We start from the raw sequence: 13,206 nt of genomic DNA, 5'->3' as shown, positions 1-13,206 counted from the left end.
CTTTCCTTTCCTTTCCTTTCCTTTCCTTTCCTTTCCTTTCCTTTCCTCCTTTCTCTTTTCTCTTTTCTTTTCCCTCTTCCCTTTTCTCTTCTTTTCTTTTTTCTTTTTTCTTTTTTCTTTTTCCCAGAGAGACTGGAGAGCAGGTATCTGGTTCATACTAAAAGGGAGAAATATTACTTCCCTGCACAATTAATCTCATAATCATTTTTAGGGTTCTCAAGACTAAGTAGAAGAATTAAGGTAATAAACCATGTAAATGGGCATTATAGAAGTAAAACATTTTCAAAATCAGATAATAAAAGACTGGAAATTAAATGAAATTTAGAATTGCCATCAAATATAATAAAAGACAGGTATTTAGCAATTAGAAAGGATGATCATTGTAACTGGGGCAGCTGAAAATGGTAAGAGAACAGATGTTCCTCAATAGTACTTCCATATTAATTCTATTTTAACAAAGAATGTTTGATTTTCACTTGCTTCCCTGAAAATATTACACTACTGTTAACTCGTTAAAAAAATGGAAGCTAGTGATAATACTTTCATTACCAGTTTCATAATACTATAAAATTGAACAATAAAAATAATTGTGCACTGGTTTTACACATCAGTTAGGTGGCTATTGCATAGTTATTTGCTAGACTTACTGAACATAAATAATGTTTCTCAACTACAATTTCTAAAAAACCCATCAGATGGTGGAGAAAACAAACCAAAAATTCTTCTGGAGAATCATCTGTTGATGTAATGAATGTGCTTTCCTCCCTCAATCTTTCTGATCCTAGCAAGTCCTAATGATACAATATCTCAGTTAATATTAGTCTCTTTCCAGAAGACATTTTAATGACCAGGTATTTTACATTATTTATTTTCCAAATTGGTGAAATATTAAGAAGAATTATATTTGCACTCTAGCATTTCATAACACTAAATTCATAAGGATGATTCACATTTTTGTCTGGGTAGTTTGAGAGAGATTGTCTAATGACCAATGCTAGCATTATATACATACAAACATACAACAGATATAAGGTTAGATTTTTTTTAGATTTAACTTTTTATTTTTGTAAATGTCATTTTACACACAGCTTGAGTGAAGAGACATTTATATATATATATATATATATATAATTTTTATATTCTTGCTTGACTACCCTACCACCAAAGGATCTGACAGCAAGCTGAAGAGAAAGATTTCCCAATTCTGTAGATTTATGCCTATATCTGGAAGTTATACTGTATATAACGCATTATAGATCACAGAGATAAGTCAAAACCCACTTTAAAAAATATGTGAAATATAATTATGAAAAATACACATGAAATAAAATATTTACCTCAAACTCATCTGTACCTGATGCAAATTTATCTCCTTTATTTCTCCCCTTTTCCTAATCTAATTCTCCTCTGCCTTCAGTGTCACTGCCTAGTTGGCTTTTAAAAAGCACATGAACTGACTGCCAGGACTGCACAGACTGAGAAAAGGCCTGTGCTGTTCTGTGATAACATGATCTAACACCCAAATATTAAGTGAGAAAGTACAGACATCAGCTGTTGAGTCTATTGGTTGCTCCAAAGTGTTCCAGGTGGGACCGTAACAACCATTTATTGAGTTTGCTATGAGCTGGCATTGCCAAAAGTACATAATTTTCACAATGTTCACAACGTTGTTCACAAATTTAAAAGAATTATGAGAAAACTGTATCTCAATCTGTCATTTATTTATTTTTATGCAGTTGGAAGTTATTGTACATGAACTAATTTGCAGGAAAAAATACTAATCTTTTTAGAAAATATAATAAACATACATGTTCAGAAGTAAAATACCCATATTGAGTCACCCTGATGAACTGTATTTAAGCTAAATTGTTGTTACTAAGACCTAATACAGTTTGTATTTGCCTAAAATTCAGAGATTACAAAGCATAGCTTTTAGATGCCTCGGGGATGATTAAGTCTTATATACCACATGAAGAAAATATTGGGAGAAGGGAAATTATTTTTGTGTCAGTGTTGAACTCTTGTTTTTTAATTTCCTGAAATGGGATTGAAAGGTCCATTCTGAAAAAAACAGAACCAACTGATGTGCAGTCAAAGAATGGTATCAAACCATCAGCTTCTAATGCTGCCTTTTGAACAGCAGATAAAAGACAATTATAAGATAATGGAAGACAGGGAAATGTCAAAGAAAAGTGTGAATAATATAAAGCAACAGAAAAATTTGTCTAATAACTGAAAAACTATAAAGTGACGTGGCTTTCTCAGTCTGCTGAGAAACAAACTGCATAATAAAATTTAGATGTATTTTTGCTTTCAGTAATTGAATTCACTAATAATTATTTGGAGAAAAAACCTGTTCAAAGCAAAGCAACAGTATACTGTTTACATCATTATCAGCAGTGTAATTTGGCACTTAATTTAAACATTTAGAAGGGCACAAATTGTTTCAACTGCATAAAAAGATTTTTGGTGTGAAAAGTAACTTGGCACTGAGATTAAATTAATCTGTTGTCTAAGATTTCCATTTTAATAGGGCAATTTAAAAAGAGTGATTAATACATTTTAGTGGTTCTAAACTAAATATAAAGGACAAACCCAGCATATTTACATGACCATTTCCCATGTGTTTGGCATTCTGTCCATATAATTAATACCTCATTGAATTTAAAAGGCCTTTCGTGCAGTGACTTTAATGTGCTTCACAGTTATTAAAAACCCCCCACATTTCATGATACCATATGAACCAACAAACATCCTGAGATGAAGCTGTTCTTTCTACTGAGTATTGATTTTACTGGTTTTGTACCACTGACCTAAACGGGCCAAAAATTTTACACTTGCAAGTTTCCATACAATTTGTTCCTATTCAAATGAGTATCTACAACAAAACCACGTACTAGTGTGGGTTCTTCCCGAACTATCTTAAGGCACTTTACAGTCTGAATGCAATGAGAATGAGGCCTTTTAGCAACTGTATTTCAGCATGGTGAGTTAAATGTTTTAATGATTTCATACTGTTCCTTTCACTGTTCTCCGTGAATACAAAAAAAGTGAGTCTATGCCAGAACAATATTTATTTTTCTTCACCATGACCCATTCACTTAACAGCAGGAGAGATACCTATAAGAGGTATTTGGAACAAAACTTACCTCTAGGGTTATGCTTTGTGTGGGGAATATCTTAATTAAGTTACACTGCAATATTGAAACTTGAGAATGAGGTCGTAGCCTGCTGTAGCATGAAAGCCTTTAATTTGCACACTTCTGTTATATTGAATAATCAAGGAAACTTTAATTGAGCACTTCTGAGCACTCTAGAGCCCTGGGTGTTCAGAGTTTCTATGCACTTATATTGTGCTCTCTGTGCTGTGGTTTAACTCTGCACAGTTATTTAGGAGCTCATTTAAGGCAATTAAAAACTACAGCTGGGTTTTTGTTGGACTGGCTGTGCTCAGCTGAGTTGGGTAATTAGACTCAAATGGATACCTTGTACCCACTTCAGCCTCAGAGTTGTGTGTGAAGCAGAAAAACATTTTTTTCCTGAGTTTTTGCTCTTACAGAGAACAAACAAATATGTGTGATTTACAATAGGGTCATAAAATTATTTCTTCGTTGCTAATAACAATTCACACTAACTTGACATTTTTTAAAAAATCCAAGGTAGTTTATATTCAAAATATTTTGGCAGCTCTTGGTATTTCCTAATATTGGCTTAAATGCCATTTAAGATTCTTTGAAAACCTTACCAGTCTCAGACCTCAATAACTTGAAATGTTTTCTGGGGCTCATAAAACCGCTTAAGTGACATTTATGTCAGTAGTTGCCTAGGTCTGAAAAGTAGGTCCTCAGGAGCCTGCCTCAGCTGCCAGGCATCCTCAGGGCTCCTGCATTACTTATGCAAACAGCTTCTGCAAAGCAGGTAGGCTGGCAGCAGAGCCTCTGTTTCCAGACATGCCCACAAATCCCCAGGCAACATCCTGTTCAGGGCCATCAAGAGTATTTCACAGCTGTGTCCTACAGGGAGTTACAAACAACACACCATCCTACCTGCTCTTCCTCAAGCAGCTGGGAGGCACGAAGAGAGAGGCACTGAAGGGACATCTGTGCTACGTGGCACGCAAGGATGAGGGAGCCAGCTCAAACACTGAGCCCTTGAGCATAGAAACTGCTCCTGCATTTACTCCCTGAACATGTTTTGTACCATCCCAATTCACTCCCCTAAAGATGAATCTGCAACATAGATCAGCATTACCCATCTTGAAAGGCCAGGGGTCAATTTTTGACTCAATAATCTCTGAGAACAGACAGTGAGACCCTTTCCATTGCACTGAGCTTCCACCAAAATGCAGCCAGGGAAGACAGCTGGGACTATATCATCCTATGATAGCATTCAGAGGGTTAATTCTCAGCTAAACCTGAGGAGATGTAGAACACCCTCAGCCTACAAATACAACATATTTTAAGGCAGAAATTCCTTTCTGAAAGTAGTGGGGGGAAAATTCATACAAGAAGAAAAACAAAAAGGAAAAAACCCCGATTTTTCAGTCTTGGAGTCTGCCCTTGAGGGGACAAAGATCAGCTGAAATACAGATGAGTTTAAATCATATTCCCCAGATACCACATATTTTGTATGAAGTGGAATAAATTCATCCAAGGAGCTGCAGTAGGAATAAGATTCCTCAAAAAACCCCATTGCCTGGCAAATAGACAGCAGTTTTAGAAGGCTGGAGTTGGAATTCCAGAACCTACTCCAAATCGGTCAAAATAAAGGCTTAAAAGCCATTTTCTGAACTTCAAACGTGGCCATCTTGAATCCCATTGTGCTGCTTCATTGTGGAAAAGCCCGAGGAAACTGTTCTCCTCTTTAATATTTTCTGTTGATTAACTCATACATCCTCCTTCTCAATATAATGACCCCTGCTAAAATCATGCTCAGAATGTGATTTTCCCTATGCATGCTTACAGACACGTGTATCTCTGACCCTTCCAGTGGCAGATAACTGCTTGCAGCAATTCAACACATTTCCATGACTAACTACACCGAGCACTGGAAATACTATGGGTAAGTTTTTCACTATTTGGATTTACACAACACAGTGTTGCTTGCCCTGCCCAAACTGTTGCAGCAATGTCACTATACTGCTTCTTGATCTGAGCTCCTTTATATCTTTCCATAGTAATGTTACCAGGTAGGCAGAAATTTATAAAAATAAAGCATCTCAGTGTCTTTATCAAATACAGGTTTCTATCTTTAGTTTTTGGAAGAGCATATATTTAGATCTAATAAGGATGTAGACGCCTAGCTAAAAAGAGAGTCAAATATTGGAAGAGATGGCAAGGAGAAATATGGTAAGAGCGAGAAAAAAAACCTTACTTCTAACTGCAGATTTGATGTGTTCTGAAGACAAAGATATATTGGGGTCTAGAACTAAAAACAAGGTAGTTGCAACAGTAGGACAGAAAGAGAGAGAATTTACTCATAGAATCCAGGAGAGGAGGCATGAGAATACCCACGTCTTTTTTCTTTTTCCTGTGAAGCACTTGCATAATGAATTTCATTGGAAAGAGAACTGAGTATTAAAGCTGATTTGCTCTATTGAAGAGGTTTAGACTTTCTGCTCCATTTAGTTATTCTTTATGATGCCAAATTCTGAAAGTAGAGAGATGCAACTGGTAATCCTATTATGCAAGATAATATATGAGAAGTAAATGTCTCCAGTAAGTAAACTATAAAGGAAAACTATTTTTCTTTAAAATGTTCTTCAGTGATTTCAAAGAAATATAAAGAAGCTGTGTTCTCTCAAAGGCACAGAATTAGACCAATTTTATAGCAGTGGAACTACAAATGTAGTTTTGCTTACTCCTCCTGCTTCATACTTTTACTTCTTTTACTTTAAGAGGTGTATGTCAATTGTACCAGTAGTGCACTTTTTTTCTTCCTCATAGGAAATATAAAAAAAATTCTGATTATAGCCTTCATTTTCATGCTAACAAGTAAAAATTAAAAGAATACTGAAGGGAGATTAAAAAGGATAGGTATGCCTCTGCACGTGCATGCACTGTGACCTACTTAGTTATATTAATAGGGCAGAAGTTTGCAATAAAACTGAGGCAGATCTAAAATACTCCCAAACTGTCATCAGTAACAAAGTCATAAATCACTCAATTTATTTATTAATTTTGTACTTCAATAGCATAAGGTGTTTAAGTATTTACAGTTGTGGAAGTGTAACTACAAGTGCACAACCTCTTGGATTTAGAGATAACCAAAGAGCAGACAATAAGAAATGAAAAAAATTTCTGTGGAAAACAGTCACAAAGGGAAACTTGACCTTCAGGCCAACAGATTTTTCATTCAGCAGTATAATAAGAACAACATGCATTTTTAATTGGCTTGTGACTCCTTTCCAATTTCCTGAAATTATGTTGATTGAGACAGTTAAGAATATAATCAAGTTTGCAATAGTAGCTGATAAATTACCTGTATTATTGTTATATAACATTAGGATTAAAATCTTAATTAAGTAGACTCAATTAAAAAACAGTTTGTGTATGCCTCTCTGTTCACCAATGAAAAAGGAATTTACCAAATGTGTTCAATGAAGGAGAACTTGTTTTGAGAAAAGTACTTCGAAACTTGATTTATGCTTTCTACAGTTTTAATTTTAAGGTCTTGAAAGTGGATAGTGCAAAACCTTAGAAGATTCAAAGTCTCTTTGCCTACAATTTAGTTTACTTCTCAGTCATGCCTGTCTCCTACATGGTTTAACATATTCATATTTTATTCCTGCTTGCTTTTGGCCTGTACTGAGAAGTGAGCTGCCCATTAAATAAACCTGGACATTTTTCATATTTAAGAAAAGCAAGCACTCTAAGTATTCATGTTTTTCTACTGGTTCGGAACCCATTTATGCATATTGTTTAGTACAGGATGAGGCAACAGGATTGATATGCTAAAAAAGAAAGAGAAAGAAAGTGTAAGCCTTTCAATTTTACAAAATAAAGCATTTGAGAATAGTAGCTCCAACAAAGCAACTGACCTGTTCAGGACAGCAGTCAAAAATTTTAAATTACATACAATGAGTGCTAGGTAGAAACAAACAAAAAAAAAGAATGTAAAATCAGATACCAGCATAATGACAGTCTTTTGCTTTGCTACTCTTCACATTGTGCTACAGTAAAGTTATTCCCCACTCCTACCTTAGCCCTATCGCATCCAGTGGTCTAAGTTCCTCTCCTTCCCTGTCAGCGGTGTTAACTTCACCTGGAAAATGCATAATTGTGACAGTGAATTCAAAAGATTTAAACTTTCACATAAGAGTTCAGCACCAATGTAATTTTACAGTTTTTGAAAGAGCTGCAGAATAAAATCTTATGGCCTGCTCTTTGCAAGGTCAGGCTAGCTGGCCTTGGAATTTATTATTTCTAGGATTCTTCTTATCAGGATACATTTGAGACATCATGTATGGCACAGAGGTCAGAATTGTTTTGATCGCAGCTTTTCTTTCCTTCAGTAAGAATACTCTCAGATGCCGTGAGTCAAACCCTGTACAAGCCCAAAATATATCCAGACATGTTCACCAGAAATCCAAAACAGCAAAAAGTCCTTAGTGTATCTTAAAGAGCCATTGCTTTACAGACTCTAGGGAGCAGAGGGCCAGGGAACAGTCACATCACAATGTCATCAGTAAATCCACAGATATATCCACTGTGGCAGGTGATAACCTATCCACACACAACACTTTGCTGAGGCAGTGCTGCCTGAGCTCTGAGCAGATCTGCAGTTATTCTTCTCAGTTTTCAGAGAAGAGGTGGGTCAGCTCCAGTCCTGAAGTCTGTATTAGCTGTAACTTTATAAACCCATCCTCTTTGGGTGTGATGCCAGCCTCGTTGATGTCAGGTTTTTATAATCATCTCAGAATAACCCTGTACTGTCACTGAACTCACATTTGCCTTACACCTGCCCTCTGTACACTGTGTCACACTTCATGCTGCAGAATAACAAGGATGTCCTAAAAGGCCATATCATCATTGTCTACTCCTAACTATTTTTGTTTCTGCCTAGAGAATACTTTAGCGACCATTAGCTAATAGAAAGACTAACTGTAAAGTGTCTTCCCTCATCAAATGCAAATGTAACAAAATTCACAATTAGAAACCTGCTGAATTAGAACAGTACTTATAGGAAGTTATAATGATTTAACTGGGAGAAGGGCATATAACCAGAAGCCACATGTAAGACAGAAATAAAGGTCTGGCTGAATATATAGAACTCCTAGTTGTGAATCTCCCATAATTGTGAAAATGTGAGTGAGGCAAAACACATCAATATTGAGAGTAATCCATACATCCGCAGAGGTAGTACAATCTCGCAGCTGCAGACTTACTTTTGTTAAGATGAAAGAATTCTGCAGGCCATAAGGGAAAATAATGGGCGCAAATACATGAAGAAAATAAATGGAAATAGCAAGAAGTGTCTGAAACTCATTAGTTGAATAACAGTTGAAAGTAGGAAAATTAGAAAAGAAACTTCTACTTAAATGTGCTATAGTTAGAGGCTGTGCAGAAGGAGAGACTATAATGCAATCTCCACATTTTGAAATATACAAGAAGTCAAATGTACATTTTAAAACCTTTCCCCAGTCATGACTGTAATTCCTGTTCTGTGCTTTTGTGTAGCATTAATAATTACTAAGAAAGTCATAGCCCAAGAGAGAGTATTTAATAAGCACATTTTTCAGTTAGTAGAGTCTTCAGGAAATGAACAAGAAAAAGATCAGTCTTTGGGAAATGGCTAAATACAGGGCTCTCTGTGTTTTCTTAAGATGAGCAGTCATCAGAGTGTAGATCTGTAATGGCACACATATGACTGTGAGTGAATATATTATTTTCTTTGACAGAGCTAGAAAATCCAATAACATTGCAATGTCAGGAACAATTGTTAAGACAAAAAAAAAAAAAAGAAAAAATAAATTAGTGACAACAAGGCTAAAATTTTAAGTACAAACGTGGAAGTCCTAAAAGAAGTCTAGGAAGTATGATTAGAGTGATAGCAAAGCATTCGAATCCCTTTATTCTTATAATTTCCTAAGGTGCTTCTTTCTGCTTCATCTGAAGAAATCAGTATTTTATCTGGCAAAGTTTCCTTATGTTCCTCAACTGTCTTTAGAGGACATTTTTAGAGGGCTTTGAGATTGATAGCTCATCTATATATATATATATATCAGCATCTGGTCTTCGTGGTCAATTAATGACAGCTGAACCAAAGAAGTGACTACCCAGAATCACCAAACTATCTAGCTTTAAATGGCTTTGCTATATTTTTCCCAAAAATACAAACATATTCCTCTTGATCCTGGGCAACGACTGATTTCCCCATCCCAACTTTTGGATTCCTACACTGTTAAAATTATTATCCAGCGTCAAATGCCTGTTAGGTCAGATGTTGCCACAGACGGAAGATGAGAAATTAAATCAGTGTGCTGGAGGTATGAAAGAACAGAAAAACAGTTAAGTGCCAGGCCATGTATCCTGCAGCCATGAGGTCTGGTACCCCTGTTATGGATGCAGGCTGACTGGTTTCCAAGGGTATGGCATGAAAACCTCACTTGACTTGTTCTATTTATCCATGTGTGGGTTTTTTGCCTATTAAAAAAAATCCAAAAATGAGTAAAATGTGAACAATCACTTTTTTTGCTTAGCAAGCTGCTCTCTGCCCACTAGTCCTAAATTAAGTTCATCCTCTGAATCTTTGAGTGTTTCTTGCCTTCTCTGTGCTCTTTCAGTTGTTTTCTGCTCAACAGGGGACCCTATTGGATTGCTTACAGTTGCACTTCAACTAGAAATACAGAAGAGAAGAAAATCTAATAAAAGTCCCAGATCATCCCTATAACAAAACTCTAAGAAGTTTCTTATTTACAAATATTATAGCCAGTATCATCTGATTTTTACCTCTTCTGCAGAATTCTGAGGTATTTGCCAGGTTTTTATCCAAGCAAACGGAACAGAGAGTGCATATGTAGTTATTTTATGTGTAGATGTCAAGGTTTTTGCAGTGGGGGACCACAGGATTGGCCTCTCTGAAATGAGAGCAGGGACTGACCAATGCCAGAACAGCTGGCTGCAAAATGGACCCCCCACACGACACTGTTGAGCTCATCAGCCAAGCCTGTGGTGCCTCTGTGATGACATATTTAAGAAAGGAAAAAAACACAGAAGAAGGAGGAGGTCCTGCAGGCACAGGAGCAGAAACTCCCCTGCAGCCCACGAAGGACCCTTGCTGGAGCAGGTAATTCTCTGCAGCCAGCTGAGGATCTCATTCTGGAGCAGGTGGATGGATATCCCTGAAGGAAGCTATAGACCATGAGGAGAGCCCTTACAGGAACCAAGGAAAGTGTGATGAAGGAGAAGGAGCACCACAACCCCCATTTGCCAGCCCTCCTGATCTTCTCTGGAAGAAAGGGAGAAGTTTGGGATGAAGTTGAGCTTGGGAAGACAGAGTGGAGGAAAATTGTTGGTTTAATGTTTGTCTTTGTTTCTCACTCCCTGAATCTAATCTAATGAGAAGTAAATAACTTTTGCCCACAATAGTCATTGGCAAATGTTCTCCCTGTCTTTACCTTCGACCCATGAGCTTTCTTGTCCCATTTTCTTCCATTGCCCCACTGAAGAAAGCACAGGAGTTTCTGGGTGGGAGTGTAGCCCTTATCCAAGGTCAGTCTACCACAGTTGTTCAACATGGTAGGCATGACTCAGGCCTTCCTACCCCAATCTCTTTTATGCACAACACTGAGACTGCAGAGAAATTGGTTGTCAACCAGTCACTCTGCTGCCTCCTCCACTTTTTCACCTGCCATGTTTGCTTTTAGAGCAGCCTTAGCACTTCTCCTCATTATATTCTCAATGGGGTTTTTCACTGTCTACAATTCTCCATAGATAATTGAGTCTAGTGGTAACATTCAACATAATTTTGAAAAGACAATGATTAGATGAGGTCTGCATTCAAAGATAGATTTTCTCTATATTGTTTAAAATGGGATAGAGCAGAGCATAATAGTGCAAAGGGAGCATAAGGGTAAATAGTGTTTATAAGGAAATCTTCCATTTGGAAGAGCAGATGCATGCTTGCATGACATTAATCTATTTTTGTGATTCATGGAGCATAAAATGTTTAACTTTGATGCCCTAATACATAATTTACTTAACCATAGAGAAATGTCTAAGAAAGCAAAGGTGATAAAAAGATGATTAAGAAAGCAAAGATGATAAATAAATACTATCTTGCATAATATTGTATAGAATGTATTTTTGTCACCACAAATTTACCTAAATGTTGTGAAAACAGTGCAACAGAATTTCTTTGGAGTGTAAATAACCTGATTCATTGAGCACATCTAATGCAGGTCTCCTCCCAACTATTACTGCAATTATTTAAAGATTAAGACTCCCTAAAGGTACACAATATGATAAACTACAATAAATCGTCTAAAATGTATGGTCTGAAGATACCCCACTGAACTACAGATAATGATTTATAGTCTGTTGGTAAGAGATGCAATTTAATTGCACATTGAAATATTCCTAAAGCAGCAATCATCATGTCACAGAGTACCTGCAAAATGTCAAACTCTAATTATTTTCATGACAGTGTTTCTCTAATTTGTCTGTGGTAATCTTTCACTCTGAAGGCTTATCCACAGAAAATGAAATATCAAAAAAATTATGCTCAGCTGTCATCTTTACCACATGCCATTTTGTCTAAATTTTGTCAGAATGTGAAAACAGGAAGGTGATCTGAACTGTTATGGAGCTAATCCTAATTTCCTTCATACTTACCAAGCTACAGTTAGTTTAGAAAATTATGCCTATGAATTTATAGGTAGATATATAGATAGAAGATATATGTACTTCAGGAAAAAAATAAACTCCAAATTTTTAACCCTGTGTTCAGATTCCAATCTGCTTTCCTGTATTTTGGCACCTCTGGAACTGTAGTGCTTTTAATGGAATTAAAGTATACATCTGCATACATCTGGCCAGAATGAAGTCCATCCTTCTCAGTTTCATTGGAGGAAACAAAACCAAACACATGCCCCCAAAAAACCAACCAACCAGGCAAAAAAACCCCAAACCCCTCAGCCAACAGCAAATTAGGTACTCTGTGAAATTCCCATCCCCTTACCTCAAACTCTAAATTTTCAAATATATTATTTTAGTCTATCCTCTTCAAGCAGATTCACTGTCTCTCTCCCTGTGCTTCTCTAGCTCTTGTTTGTGGTGGAGTCTCTGATGCTTTTTTTACAATTTGGAAGTGCCCCAGAGATTTTCCCTTTATCTCATAGTTGCCCTTTGATCTTTCCCTCACAAGAATACCTCCTCAGCTGGTGCTGCAGGTTCATGCTGTGATTATGTCTGGATACACTCCCCTCCAGTACCCACACAGAGATTGTTCTTGGCTGTCCTAGAGGCATGTTATTCACACCACTGCAATTCAAACAGGAGCCTAAGGGCAAATCTTAGTTTAAAATTCAGTAATTTTGAGTCTGAATAAAGTTATTACTCGTTCCTATATTCATGTCACATGCCTCCAAAAATCTCTGCTCATGGGCACAAACCATAAAGTTAGAACACAAGAATAATAAACCTGATAGGCCTGCAATCAGAAAGTATGGGGGAAGACAGGAAAGCTTATCTGAAGGTCAGTAAGAAAACTGTGGAAGAAAAGTTGAAAGACTTCACTGAAAGCAATGGTATTGTGTGTGTGGGCACTGCAAAGCAGTGCACATGGCTCTCAGAGACAGTGGCCCTATACATACACTTTAAGTCCAGGAGCGACTTAATCACAATGTCTCAAAAGAAAGAGAGAATTAGTCCCCTTCATTAAAACTGAAGACAACTATGTGTGATTTGCTTTTTAAACTATTCAAATAGTACATAAAGAACTGGTGGAAATGCAGAGATCTTTACTATACAGATATGCTTATAACAGTTTACACAACCATATTTCCAAGTAATTTCAGAGACAATTTATATTGTATTTCTCATTGTGTGCAATACAGCTCTGTTGCAAAGGTTTTAAATTTATTTTATTTGTAAAGTTTTTGTAATCAAATATAAGTAAAATGCCTCTTTTCAGGGCTTGATGCTTATGTGCCATGTAAGAATTTTGAGTGAAACTTTTGCATGATTTGTTACTGCTCTACCACCA

The 13,206-nt window shown here is 36.5% G+C and overlaps 1 long non-coding RNA gene across 1 annotated transcript in view; it reads right to left on the bottom strand.

Annotated features, from left to right (window-relative positions):
• The window catches only part of LOC121671760, a 29,960-nt gene extending 17,621 nt beyond the window's left edge, over positions 1–12,339 (bottom strand). The window contains exons 1-2 of the long non-coding RNA XR_006018592.1: positions 12,181–12,339; positions 7,200–7,263 (exon numbers count right to left, since the gene is read on the bottom strand). This is a non-coding gene — a long non-coding RNA (uncharacterized LOC121671760). The remainder of the gene's footprint in view (positions 1–7,199; positions 7,264–12,180) is intronic.
• Between the last annotated feature and the right edge of the window lie 867 nt (positions 12,340–13,206).

The sequence above is a fragment of the Corvus kubaryi genome, unplaced genomic scaffold (assembly GCF_017639235.1).
Source record: "Corvus kubaryi isolate FWS band 111438036 unplaced genomic scaffold, C.kubaryi_AGA036_p1.0 133, whole genome shotgun sequence".
In the NCBI taxonomy this organism is placed as follows: Eukaryota; Metazoa; Chordata; class Aves; order Passeriformes; family Corvidae; genus Corvus; species Corvus kubaryi.
Note: the sequence above shows the minus strand (reverse complement) of the source record. Positions and strands in the feature narration are given on the sequence as shown.